This window comes from Anser anser (genome assembly GCF_964211835.1).
Source record: "Anser anser genome assembly, chromosome: 4".
NCBI classification, from domain to species: Eukaryota; Metazoa; Chordata; class Aves; order Anseriformes; family Anatidae; genus Anser; species Anser anser.
This window is the reverse complement of record NC_139724.1, coordinates 289,331-303,935: the sequence shown is the minus strand read 5'-3', so window position 1 is coordinate 303,935 and position 14,605 is coordinate 289,331.

The window sequence follows — 14,605 nt, the reverse complement described above, 5'->3', positions numbered from 1 at the left end:
GCCCTCTGCCGCCGCCTGGTGGCGAAAAGTGGGTACTGCAGGCGCCCCGGGGCCGCGCATGCGCGGTGGCGCCCCCTTGCGCCCTCTGCCGCCGCCTGGTGGCGAAAAGTGGGTACTGCAGGCGCCCCGGGGCCGCGCATGCGCGGTGCCGCCTTTCAATGCCCTCTTCCGCCACCTGCTGGTGAAAATCCGGTACTGCAGGCGCCTTCGGTCAGCGCATACCCTGTGGCGCCCCCTGGCGCCCTCTTCGCCACCTGGTGGCGAAAAGTGGGTACTGCAGGCGCCTCGGGGCCACGAGTGATGTTACTACATCATTTACTACATTTTTTCCTGCGAGTGATGTTACTACATTGATTTTGGTTTTGGGGTGTAATCTGTTATGCTGCTAGATTTTTCTTCCTGTGCAGAAGAAAAGTTGAGCTAATTCCAGTTAGCTTCAGTAACTTGCTTTCTCATATTGTCATTTCAATATTCAAAGCTGAAGCAAAAGCATTGGTATTGTTGCTTCTAGAGAGACGCCAGTTCTCCGGTCTGCACTCTGCATGCTGTTCAGATAAGCTAGAAAAAAATAAAGGAAAAGAAAAACAGCTGCTGCTTCTCCTGCTCTCTTTCTGCTTTCTACTTTCTTGTGCTTTGCCCCTCCCCTTTCCCAGGTGATTGGCTTTGGGTTCCAGGCAGGGCCTAATGGTAATTGAGTCACAGGCATCCCATCAGAGAGCTCATTCTGCCTGGGCTGCAGTTTGGGGTAAGTGCTTTGTTTTTGCTTCAGTCAGTTGCAGGGGTCTTTAGGTGGGTCAGAGTCTATGGACTGATGCGTTTCCAAGTAGAGATCGGTACGTCCTTCTTTGTGAGGTAACAACTAGTAGGATCCTTGCTGATCCTGGCTGGAATAATAATAATGCACAACACAGAAATCATATGAGAGATTTGGGGTCAGAATGGGAAAGTACTCGTGGATGAATCCCAAGGACCTGGTATCCCAAGGTCTCTTGAAAGTTCATTTTGTGATTAAAGCCTGGCAAGATACACAGAAAAAGCTCCAGAAGGTGGGGGTTGTAGTGAACAGTCACTGTGGGGGGCCCTCCTGCGGGAGGCCCTGGAGGTGTATATCGGGAGGGGAGATGAGAAGGAAAAGCAGAGAGCGAAACTAATGGTATTGACAGTGTAGCAGGTAGTGAGGCAGAGGGTTGGAGAGAGAGGAAGAAAATCATCTGGGGGAGTCAGGGCCAGGATGGAAAGGAGAGGAAGAGAGATGAAGGAATAGCAGGCAAGGAAAGACAGGCTTTGAAGTGTGGCCAGGCTGGCCGTTTCAAATAGGAATATCCAGAGTGGAAGAAGGAGGAGAGAAGGAAAATGGGAAAGTACAGGCTGGAGAAAGATAGAAGTGTTAAAAAGGGTTATTGAAGGTGTTAAAGGTGGGGTATGTAGTGTTTGACAGAGCTGTTTGAAGTTGAATGAGCAGGGAAAGAGGATGAAGGCATTATCTAAGTAACAGTCTAGAAGTTTTGGTATATTTGCTGTGATGTTTGGTCAGTTTCCCAAGTATGGGGGGGGGGGGGGGGGGCAGCCTGCTCCACCCCCCCCCTCCCCCCCCAAACCTTGGTATGTGAACCCAATACACTGGGGCAGCTAGATCATTACTGGCTTGTAAAGTATCAGGGATTAAATTAACTAATGAAACCCTAAAAGTGATGGGGGTAGAAGGGGCTGGGATAACAGCCCCACTTTTGGGGGATACCAGGCTGAGAGTAGGGGATAAAATGATTACTGGGCAATTACTGTATGTACCAAAGGCAGGGACTAACTTGTAGGGAAGGGATTTGATGATGAAATTGGGCATTCAAATAGCAAATTGTTAGACTGGAATAACAGTGTTATTAATGGAGTGCTCTCAGGTCCTGAGAGCAAAGATCTATTCACCTCTGACTGGAAAGACCCTGAAATGGGGGCGGAAGCAACAATACAGATGGACAGTTTTACCTCAGGGGTTTACAGGGCCACCAATTTATTTGGGCAAGTTCTAGAACAGATTTTGGAGCAATTACAACCTCCCGAGGAGGTATTACTGTTACAAATATGTAGATGATCATTTATTGTCAGGACAGGAGAAAAGAGTTGTGAAGGAAGCTACTGACAAGCTATTCGGCTCGGGAGTATTGAAAAAGAAATTACAATATGTAGAAGGAGAAGTCAGGTATTTAAGGCATCTAATGTCTGAGGGAAAACAAAGAATAAATCCAGAGAGGATTCAGGGAATTGTTGAAAACTAAGAAAGAATTAAAAAGTTTTGAGAGATTTTTTTTTTTTTTTAAGGAATCAGGCACCACGAAGTCTGAGGGAAAATGGATACTCCCTGATGGGAGAGAAATGCTGAATAAAGCACCAATGAGGCAAATATTAACTGTTTTACATCAAGAGAGTCACTGGGAGGTGCAAGCAATGTGTGATGTTGTGCTAAGAAAGTATGTCTGTGTAGGAGTATACACTGTAGCGAAGCAAATATGCAGAGGATGTACCGTATGTCAAAAGGTAAATAAAAAGGTCATCCGTAACCCATCTAGAGGGGGACGGGAGCCAGGGATTTGACCTTTCCAAAGCATACAGGTAGACTTTACCGAGTTACCTAAAGTAGGGAGACTAAAGTACTTGTTTGTCCTAGTTGACCGGATGGGTGTAAGCTTTCCCCTCGGTATCTGCCACTGCGAACACGGTGGCTAAGGTATCACCGGAGCAAATAGTCCCTAGATATGGGATAGTTGAAAACATTGATTCAGGTCACGGAAGTCATCTCGCTTCACGAGTACTGCAAGGGCTAATGCAGGCCTTAGAGATTCAATGGAATTTTCACACCCCCTGGCACCCCTCCTCTTCTGGGAAGGTAGAGTGAATGAACCAGACATTAAAGAAGCAATTAACTAAGTTAGTGTTAGAAACCCAACTTCCTTGGGTAGAATGATTACCTTTAGCACTCCTCCAGGTTCAAACAGCACCAAGAAACGATATAGGAATTTCACCGTATGAGATGCTGTTCGGATTCCCCTATCTGGGCAGAAGGGATGAGATACCACAATTCAAAACAAGAGAAGTTTCCTAAGAACTGTATTCTGGGGTTGTCCTCTTCTTTGTCATCTCTCAGGACCCGTGGGTTGTTGGCTCAAACCCCACCTTTGGAATTCCCCATTCTCCACCATCAACCAGGAAATTGGGTCCTGATTCGGACCTGGAAAGAATCAAAACTCCAGCCTGAATGGGAAGGACTATTCCAAGTACTACTAACCACTGAAACAGCCGTAAGAACTGCACAAAAAGGCTGGACTCACTATACTCGAGTGAAGGCATCCGTCGACCCTAGTACCTGGGAAGCTGTTCCTACAGAAGACTTGTTGGAAGTTGAAATCGAAGAGAAAAATCTTGTAGTGGACTGTGAGCAGGATAAAAGCTTACAGTTGTAAACTAACCTTTTATTTTCACAGGTAACTAATGAGTGTGACTTGTGATTGAGAGAAGGGACTGGCCTATAGCGAATCAAAGTGCTCCCAAGGGGTTTTTGTTCTAGTAGTAGGGTACATATATCTTACTCTTTGTATTGGTAATTATTTGGAAACCTAAGGGTTAAAAATAATGACCGGGAAAAATCAACTATTAATTTTTTTTCTAGTGACTGTAGGCCTCAGAGAAGGCCTTGGTCAATTGGCAACTTGGAAAAGGCATGACCAGATAATAGTAAGATGGGATACCCCGTCAAAATAGGGGTGAATGTGACAGAGGGTTATGTACCACAATCTGTCATGTTTGATGCTTGTGAGGTGTTAGCTTGTGGAGATTTAAATGCCCAATGACAACTGAGCAGAGAGAACAAGTAACTGGGAGACACCCAACAGCCAGATTGAGAGCAGCTGTATGGAAACGATCCTCTATTGCCATCAGAGAAAGGGAGAAACTCAAGGAGAAAACAGGAGAGAAAACAGGAGGCTCTCTTTGAAATGTGGCAGTTCAAACATTTGAGATTGAAACAGGGTATGGGGATGTGAATGCCTGGATAGAATGGGTCAAATATGCTGTCCAGAGTCTCAACCGTAGCACTTGCTATGCTTGTGCCTCGGGACGACGGATTGCCCGGATAGTGCCCTTCCCATTGGGGTGGACCAGGGATTCCCAGGGGATGCGATGTATGATTGCATTGTACCAAGAAAAGACTGCCTGGGGAAATGAGGCCTGTAAGTCTCTCTCTTTGCTGTTCCCTTCCTTGCGTGATAGCAATATCAGGGTTCCCCCTGCATTCTCTACAGCTACAGGTGACCATGCAGCTTGCCTCTCACGGCAGGGTGTGAGCGCTACCCGGCATCTGGGAGAATTTGCCTTGTGCACAAGGACCTTGAATGCTACCAAGGACCTGATGGGAAACTGCTCAAGACTTGAGATCCCCAGGGCAGATCTGTGGTGGTACTGCAGAGGGAAGATCTTATGGTCCACCCTACCATCTAATTGGGGAGGCACTTTTGCACTTGTTCAATTAGCTATACCCTTCACCCTGGCATTTGAAAGAGAAACATCACAAATACACAGAAGAAGTAAAAGAGGCTCAGGAATGTCATTTGATGATAGAGTGTACATAGATTCTGTTGGGGTGCCTAGAGGAGTTCCCGATGAACAGAAAGCCAGGAATCACATTGCTGCAGGGTTTGAGTCGCTGTTCTGGTGGGTAACAATCAATAAGAGTATTTATTATAGTCAGCAGATATTCATAAATCATACAAGGGATGTGATAAGAGAAATCGCTGAACAACTAGATGCCACCAGCAAAATGGCTTGGGAAAACAGAATAGCATTAGATATGTTGATCGCGGAGAAAGGAGGTGTGTGTGTGATACTGAGCAACCATTGTTGCACTTTTATACCCAACAATACTGCCCCAGATGGCACAGTAACTAGAGCGTTGCAAGGGCTTCCCGCCCTTGCCAGTGAATTGGCAGAGTAATTAGGAACCGGCCCTTCCTTCGCGGGATGTTCGGAATCTTGGTTTGGTAAATGGAAAGGGATCCTAGCGTCCGTATCTGCGTCCTTGATCGTAGTATCAGGAGTTTTGACGGCCCTTGGTTGTTGCATTATCCCCTGTGTAAAAGGACTAGTACAGCGGCTCACTGAAACTGCACTATCGAAAGAAATGACCGTGGAGCCACCACCTTACTCACGTAAGGCGATGATATTAGAGGGGATGGAAAGCAAAGAAGGTGAAGAAGAGGAAGAGATCTACCAAATTACACCGCAGAGAAAAGTTTTGCAAAAATCAACAGTTTATAAAGAAGAAAAGGGGGGAATTGTGGGAATAAAAATGTTGTTTTTGCAGAGTTACGTTGTTTAGAGGGAAGGAATGCGGTGTTGAGATAGGCTCGCAGTGATAAGAAAGCTTAACGGACAACCTTGTAAAATGCAGACAACCGGACCCCTCAGAGCAGCTAGGTGAAAATCACGGCGTCAAGTCAGATCAGTGAAGAAACATTACCACTTCAAACAGTAAAAAAGTCAAAAGAAATTTGAAATTGAACAGGCCGGCAACTGAAGGCCACGTAGTGTCTGTGAAGCGTCGGATAGGTTGTGAACCTGGAATACCCAGTCAGTGGGGAAACAGGGGAGGGTCCCGGTCGTCGAGAAAGAAAGTACATAAACCGTACTGTGTGACTAGTAGGCGCGCTCCTGCTTGTTGGACGCGTGCCATTGCGATCGCGAATAAATTACTACTTCACTGAGATCCTCGCCTGAGCCTAAGCTACTGGCTACGGAGTGTTTCTCACGCTCCCTGCGCGTAATCCTGGCTACAATATACCGCGTTATCGAAGGTGCCTTTTAAACAACAGTGATAGAAACTCAGGGGGCGATAGTACTGACCCTGGGTGTGGAATTATCCACGCAGGGAATAATCCACGCTGCACCAAATATGGTAGCCACAGGAGCGCTAATATACATAGCGCGTGCCAGATGCGACGTGAGAATCCTGCACCTGGATGGCCTGTCCCAAATGGCGAGAGGTGGTACTGGCTACGTGGCAATAAAGCCAGGAAGGTGTTGCCCCTGGGATGGAAGGGAGCTTGCACCCTGGAGGCAGTAATTCCAAACGTGACTATTATTGAAGACCCACAAAGCCAAAGCCCCCTTGAGACCACACGCAGGATTAAGCGGACTCCAGACAATTCTCTAGTAAAATTCTCTAGTATTTCACAGCTTTGCAAGGTGGTTTTTACCTCGGTGAGGGGTGGGTGAATTAGAAAAAGCTATTGTAAATATCTCCGCTATAACTGAAGAACTAGAAAATAAGTTTGATAAGTTTGCAAAAATAGCACCGTAGAATCGAATAGTATTCGATTCATTAATAACCTCATAAGGAGGAGCGTGCACTGTAATTAATGCTAGTTGCTGTATAGATGTAGATCAAACGGGACGGATTTGACTGATATTTGGGGGGAAAAAAAGGTATACTGGGGGGCGTGGGGGGGGAAAGATCCTACATAGAGTAGCTCAAGATGACAGTTCCTGGGCATTTAGAAACATGTGGGAGAAACTAACTTCGTGGTTACCTGAACAGAATTGGCTCAAACAACTATTTGTTGGTATTGTAAAAATAATGGCGTTGTACGCCTCCCATCCCCCGTGACATCCGAAGAAGACTATTGCGCCTTAACGTTGGAGAAACTCAAGAGCGCGGTACGTGAAGAGGTGCAAAAACAACAGTAGGAGTAAGGAAAGGAGAGGAGGGAGCTGTGAGAAACTAAGTTGTGTTTTTGCAGTAGAGAACTAATTTTCTGTATTCCGAGGTAGTTGTGCAGTCATAATGAGGAGAAACGCCACGTGGGTAAGCGGACAGTAGGCGGCCTCACTGTTCCGAAATAAGGCAGAAGCTTGAGGAAAAACAGGTTGAGCAGCGTGGGCACGGTAAAACAAAGATCACAGGTTCCTGAAACATAAGAAAGGAAAAAAAAAAAAAAAGGAAATAAGAAGGGAGAAATTAAAGGGTTGAAAAAGAAGTAAAATTGTACATACATGGTACATACAGGGGAGGGGATCAGGTGTCGGGGAACAGGGACTAAAAGTTGATGCTGTGCTTACTGCAATGCGCTCCTGATCGGCAGGACGCCCGCCACTGCAACCGCGAATAAAATAGCCTCAGAGAAGATCGCGTGTCAAGAAAATTATTTGAGATGTTTCTCGCAGACAGACTTGACGAGAGAGGACCAAGAACACCCGCGCCTTCTTTAAAAATAAATAAATAAATAAATAAATAAAAAGGCAGCACGGGGGCAGCCTCAGGGTCGCCTTCCCACAGGGAAGCGGCGCCGTGATTGGCTGGACCGTGAGGGCGGATGTGGCGTCACGGCTAGCCTTAACTCAGGGCGGAAACGCTCCGTGATCGGCTCGGAGGAACGCAGGGCGGAGGTGCCGTGCAGGGCTTGCCGGCACTATGGGCGGAAGCTGTCGGGCCGGGCCGGGCCGCCGCGGCGCGGTGCCGCAACGAGGTTGGTGGTCGGCGCCGCCCCGGGCCGGGCCGGGCCGGGCCGGGAGGGGGCGAGGCGGCGGGCGGTTGGGGCGCCACGCGGTCGGCGGCTTCTGCGGAAACGGCCCTTGTGCGGGGCGGGGGCGGCGCCGGAGCGGAGCGGACCGGGCCGGGCGTGCGGCGGGGTCTGCACTGCGCGGAGCTTCGGAGGGCTGGGGGAGAGGGGGGCGAAGCGGCGCGGGGGGGGGCCGCTGCGTGCGCTTGGCCGACTCCCCTCTGGGGCGGATGGACTGCTCCGTCCCGCGGCATGCTGGGAGCTGTAGTTCTGTGGCGCGCGGCCGGTCTTTCCCCGAGCCGGGGCCGGGGCCGGGCCGTGCGCGCCGGGAGGCGCAGGTTGCCGCTGGCTGCGAGCGCGGCTGCCGGCGGTGAGGCGAGCGAGAGCCTTCGGGGGCGCTTCCCCGGAGCGTCGGGCCGGGAGGGGTGGGGGCTGCGGCGGCCGGGCGCGGGTCCTCGCTGCGCTCGATCGTCGGGCTGCGCCTCGGAGGTTTTCCTCCCCCCGCGCGCTGACGGCCGGCTCTCTCCTTTCCCTGCGGCTCACCAGGGCAGAAGCAGCTCCCCGCCGCTGGGACCCCCGCGGGGTTTGTCGCCGAGCGAAGGTGGCGCGGCAGCTGAAGGGAGGAAAGCTGCAGCTGGCGTGCTGCAGTCGCAGGTTTCCCAGGAGAAAGAGCAGCCCGTCTGTCCCAGCTGTCCGGGTAAGTCGCAGCGACCTCCGGGTGAAATCCAGGCGTGAAGGGGATTTTGGTGGCTCTCTTAGACGGCTAGCCCTACCAAAGGTCGCATCGGTTACAAAAGGTAGTAGTAACCTTGCAGTTTGTGTGTTCTGTAACGTCTGTAGCACAATAAACTGGCAGGTGAAGAAATGAGCGGGTACAAATACACGTGACTCTACAGCTGAGATTAAATAACGTGCAGGTTCTTCTGCGTTTTGTCTTTCAAAGCGCGTTGTTTGACTCGGTGGTCCTTAACGATGATCCTCGGTGGTCCCTTCCAACTCAGGATATTCTACGATTCTGTTGTTGCCGAGCGCCTGAACTTTTTGCTCACATTACTGAGGAAAGGAATGGCTGTGCTTCTTCCCCACCCCCCTCTCTTTTTCTTTTTTTTTCCTCTCCTCTCCTCCCTCGATGACGGGGACTCGAAATGTTTTTCTCAGATGTCCATGTGGAAATTTTTAAAAAAAAAAAAAAAGAAGCTGATGGTGAACACTGACAGAATTGGGTGACACTTTCAAGGTAGAGGGCAAAGAACGTGGAAATTCCTAGTACGTTAGTGTTACTCTGTTAGCAAAACCGACGTACACGCCGCTTGCTGTTCCTAGTTTTTTGGTTTGGCCTGGTTTTCCTTTCAGAAGTCTCCCCGAAGGCCTTTGTGGACAAAACTTTGTCCCGCTTCAGCTTTAAGAATTATCCTAGAAGTAATGAACAAGTGCTTGCAGGGCTTTATGGAACGCTAGTTGCGGTCAGTCAAGAACGACTTGGGAGGCAATTCCTTTCGTGGAATTGTAGAGTGATCGAGAGATCAAGGCCAGCGTTGTGAAGAAATAGTGCCAGGTTATAGTCACAGGTGACTGCCTTCTGAAGGGAACAGAGGCTCCCATCTGCAGACCAGACCATCTTTACTGAGAGCTTTTCTACCTGCCTGGGGCTTGGATCAGGGACGTTGCTAGCGAGCTTACGAGCTTAGTTCAAACTTCAGATTATTCCCTACTCCTGCTCTTTCACGTGGGTACCAACAAAGTTGCAGCAAGAAGTCTGCGTTCAATCAAAATAAATTTCAGGGCCCTGGGAAGATAGCTAAAGGATTCAGAAGCACGGGTTATCGTCTAGCATTTTGGGATATATTAAACACAGCGTAGCCAGCTGGTCAAAAGAGGTGATTCTCCCACTGTATTTAGCGTTGGCGAAGCCTCTCCTTCAATATTGTGTGCGATTCTGGGCTCTACAATATAAAAAGAACGTTAAGATCCCTGAAAGCGTACAGAGGAGGGCAACAAAGCCGGTAAAAGGACTGGAAGGCACGCCCTGTGTGGACGCTACGGTACTTCTGCTAGCTCCTCGGAATTGTATATAGTCATGAGTAACACTCCTGATTCTAAATAGATAGTCTTTCCCTGCATATAAGCCGAACGCTATTCTACAATCGTTTGCTTCTTCCGGCAGTGGATTCTGTCTTTCAGTGATTTATGGGTACTTTACATGTCCTGGATATTGCTTTCCAGATACCTGGAGCTTGCTAGCTTTTCTGTCTCCCAGACGTGTGGCTGATAGTGGTCTAGTCTTGTGAGCTGTGCTGCCGTGAAGTCTGTCACCTGTTGATGCTGAAGGTACTTTTCTAGAAAGAGGAAGGTGGTAGGTACAGTTTCACACCAGGACATCAACAAAATCACGTACTCTTTTTATCATCTCCAGACGTGTTTCCTTCGGTGGCTTCTGGACTTTGGTCCGTATTGTAGGCCCCGAGAAGGAAGGAGGAGGTTGGCTTTTCATAACCACAGTTTCTTCCAGCTGTTTCAGATGGATTTCATGGTTGATTCTAGTTGAAATGACTGCCTCAGGAAAAAAAACAACAAAAATGATAGAAACTGTTCCAAAAGTTTGGCGATCCCTGTTTCTCTTGGCTGAAACTGTTTTTATTCTACTGTGACCTTTTTAAGATAGGCAAAAATAAAATTCTGTGTAGCATCCAAGATGCAAATGAACCTTCAGTTTATGAGATAGCAAGGCTAACTTTGAGTTTTGATCAGACTGGTGATGTTTCTTGTTGCCTTTCCTAGGCCTTTTCCAAAAGCTTAAACGTGTAAGTTGCTCTTCGACGCTGATGAGCATTGGGGTGATGTTTTCATAGGATTATGTGCAGTACCGAGGCCTGATTTCCCCTTTTGCCTCTGCATTTCTTCACGTTTATCTGCTTTGAATTGTGCTTGCTATTTGGTTGCATAGCGGCTGCAAAGGAATCACAGGCTGGTTGAGGTCGGAAGGACCTCCAGAGGTCACCCGGTCCAACACCCCTGCTCAAGCAGAGCCACCCAGATCTGGTTTTCCAGGACCACGTCCAGACAGGTTTTGAAACCTCACAAAGACCGTGACTCCACGACCTCCCTGGGCAGCCTACGCTAGTGCTCAGTCACCCTCACAGCGAAAAAGTATTTACTGATGTTCAGGAAACCACAGGAGGGGAACATCCTATGTTTCGGCCTGTGTCTGTTGCCTCCTTTTTTTGTTCCTTGGGTACCAGTTAGAAAAGTCTGGCTTTGTCTTCCTTCCACCCTCCCTTCGTGTATTTACAGACATCGATGAGATCCCCTCCAAGCCTCCTCTTCTCCAGGCCGAACGGTCCCAGCTCTCCCAGCCTGTCCTCATAGGAAAGGTGCTTCAGTCCCTTACCGTCCTCGTGGCCCTCCGTTGGACTCTTTGCAGTGTGTCCAGGTCCCTCCTGTACTGGGAGGCCCAGGCCCAGCACTCCAGGTGCGGCCTCACCGTTCCTGAGCAGAGGCGGAGGATCGCCTTTCTTGACCTGCTGGCAATACTTTGCCTAATGCCACCCAGGATACCCTCAGCTGCTTTTGCAGCAAAGGCACATTGCTGTTTCGTGTTCAAGTTGGCGTCCACCAGGAAACTTAGCTCCTTTTCCGAGAAGTTCCTTTCTGGGAAAAAGTGCGATATCAGCGCTTTTCACTTTGTCCTACTGCAATAAATTTGTATCAGCTATAAAGCTTTTCATCTTGTAACCCCACGTCTCAGACGATTACAAATATGGTGAACAGCAAAAGTAAAGGTGAAATCTTACTGCGACCCTTCCTCTACCATGGAACGTGGTTACTCCCATTCTTTCTTTTGTCTTCTGTCTTCCAAAACACGCTTGAAATAGTCAGGTACCTTTTTAAAATGAACTCTTATCTCCTCGCGTGTGTCACTTTTTTTCGAAGAACACGAAAATACGCTCTACTTTATAAAGTATGACCTCGCTTTAAAAAGCTGTTTTAACGCTCCTTAATTAAGTCTTCTTAATCAAGTGTCCGCTAGTTCTTTTCTTACCTCCTGTTATTTTCCTTAACGTGGGAATTCCTGCTCTGGCAATTTCTGTAGGACGCTTCTGAAATAGAAGTCCGGGCCTATTAGTCACATTTCAAGTCATCTGTCCTACAGACAATTTCAAGAGAGTTAAAAATGAAAACGTAGCTTATCCGTGAGCTACTTGAGAACTCCTTAGTGAAATGCTGCGTGAGCCTTTTGACTTGTTACTTCTGCTTCTGTTTCAAAACTTGTTCTGTATCGTTTCAGTTTGAGACAGGTTCTTTGATATCCACGCCAAGAAGAAAACCTTTCTTCCGTAGGAACCCTTCAGTGTGCACAGGGAGAGGCGTGGAGAGAGCAGCTATTCTGCAAGCTGTTACTCAGGCCGCTTTTGGCTTCCAGCGCTGTTTGTACATTCCCGTGTTGTTTTGCAATCTTTTCTCTTTTCGTTAGTTGTCTAATTAAACTTTTTCAAAGGATGCCTCCCTGTTTTCAGTTTTCTCCTACGCCCTGAGATTTAGCCGTCCTTGTATTCTTTTGCTCTTTGTCAAGTCTCTTTGATACAAGCTGTGTGCAGCTTTGATACGAGCTTGTTTGTCCCCTATGACCTGGATGATCTTGCTGAATCTCCGTGATGCCTTGAAAAGGGCTGTGCTCGGGGACCGTGGCAGCATTTTGGTATCTGATACAGATTTTCCTGTTCTGGCATACAGTGAATTTCTTTGATATGTCTATTAGGACCGTACCTGTTTTCCTGCTTTGAGTAAAGAGTTGGAAGATGAAAGGTTAGCGTTCGTTTCCTCCCACATGGGCTGTAACCTTTGTCTGCGTGTCTTGTGGTTGTGTTTTGTTTGTTTGTTTGTTTGTTTTGGCAGGCCCTCCAGCAGAGCAGCAGGGTGAAAGGGCTCGAGCTGGTGGCAGGACCCTGGCAGCTCTGCAGCCTGAGCAGGTGAGAGAACAGTATGTGCTCACTCTTTAAGGTTGGGAACACGTGGCAAGTCTTAAAATACAGGTTTATAACACAAATGGGTCCTGGAAAAAAACAGCTGGCTCCAAGCATCCAGGGAGTCAAGACAGTGAGAAGATGTGTCAGTAGAAATGAGCTGAAGTGAGCCAGATGTCAAACACCACGGACTTCATATAAGGATGCAGTTGAGAAACTTTTCTCTTTCAGAGAGCGGAGATTGATTGTTGTCTTGCTGACTTGTTACGTGATCAGAGAGAAGAAATTCTCTTGGCAAACGAGAAGGACTTAGAAGAAGCTGAAAATAAAGGTAATATTATGGGTCCTTTCATGGTACTCCTGTTGTCATGAGCTTTTCTGGGCCTCAAAGGAAATGAGCAGAACTAGAATATTCCGTCACCTGCAATTGGATATTACGGCTGTCACAGGTTAGTGAGCCCAGGACTTTGAGAGCTTGTCAGTGGAAACAGCTGCAGCTTCCATAATTACATGAGAGATGTCTTCATCAGAGAAGACAGAGAGGCCTTTGAAAACAGCAACCCACGGCATTGTTTAAAAAAAAAAATAAAAATCTAAATAAATAAATAAATAGCGTTTTCTTTTGCCAAAGGAGGCTCGCTTTAGGAATTGAATATAGCAAGTATCTGCCCTGTTATCGTCATGTATGAAATAGCATGAGTATCTCCTGGGCTGGTTAACGTGATGTTTGGCCCCTGTGGGGAAGGTTGTTACTGAAAAATGATGCTTTCCGGAACGAACCATGTTACTTTCTGACCGAGGAAAGTACAGTTCAGGCAGCATAGATTAAATCCGTTCTCTTGCGTTCGAGGGGTGCATCGAGAAGCTGGTCTTGGGTTAGAAAATGTGTGAAACTGGCACGTCGCAAACTGTAATGCAGAGAGGTCTTTGATAACAAAAGCGTATTTCTGTTGGTGAGTTACTGGAAGGCTGCAAGAAGTCTTGCCTCAAAAGACTCTTCTGAAATGAATTCTGTTGCCATCCCAATTTTTTTTCCTCTACGGGCACATTCTTGGGACTTGCTTCTGCAATGTCGAGAGTTATTCAGGGTTGGTTTTTGATACCCAGCGTAGAGAAGGAGTTAGCTTACGTTCAGGTGCTGCGGTTTCTGCACGTGTCTTATAACGTAGGTTCCCTGCTTAACTTGCAATTTATGAGGTTCCTACCAATGAGCACTTTCCTGTCCATGCCGAACGCAGCTGAGTTGCAGGCTACCATTAAACATCAAATGTTTGATATAGATTGCTAATAGCAAATCGCAACTGTTAAGAATATATGCTAAAAAAAAATTAGCACAGAAAGTAGAAGCTCTAGGCTGTGAGTGGTCTGTCCCATACTGATACTGCATGTTTGCACCGAGGCAGAATGATTGCTTTCACTCGCTTGTGGAGCGATGAGTCTAGGCTCTCACTGCTAGTATTTTTAGCAAGACTGATTGAGCATTTCTCTAACGTATGAGCAAGTGTTTGAGGAGCAAGTGATGGGTATGGGCACTTAGAAAGAGACTGCCAAAGGGCAGCTTCCTATTTTATAACTGAATTTTGTGAGCGTTGGTCCTCGTTTCATACTGAAGGGGAGTAGGCTCTAGTGAAGGGAGTATGTTCACGTGAAAGGAAAAGGCACTAGTCTCCCTCGTCTGCCATTATTACTTCCTTGCTGCTAGCTCTGTTCTTCATAGAAAGCCAGCATGTTTCCTCGTCACATTCTAGTCTGCCTGCCTAGACTTCAGCCTTTGCCTCCTGGGTCTCTTGCCTTGCATAGACAATCTCTCCCCTTCTCCTCTTCTTCTTCATCTCATTTGTAAACCTTTTATCAGGCTGATTCTTACTGCCTTCCCACCCCCACCCTCCGACCTTTTTCTATTTTTTCCTTTTTTTCTATTTTTTTTTACAGACTTAGGATGGCTTGTCTTGTTAGTTACTTTTTTTCCTGCCAGCCCCCAGCCTCAAGTTCTCCGATGCGACTTCAGAGGATCATCTTTGATACCTCCGCATCTGAATAATACGGTTTCTGTCCCATGCTGTAGCTGACGGCAGGACGGACTCTGAGTGCAGAGGAGAGGTT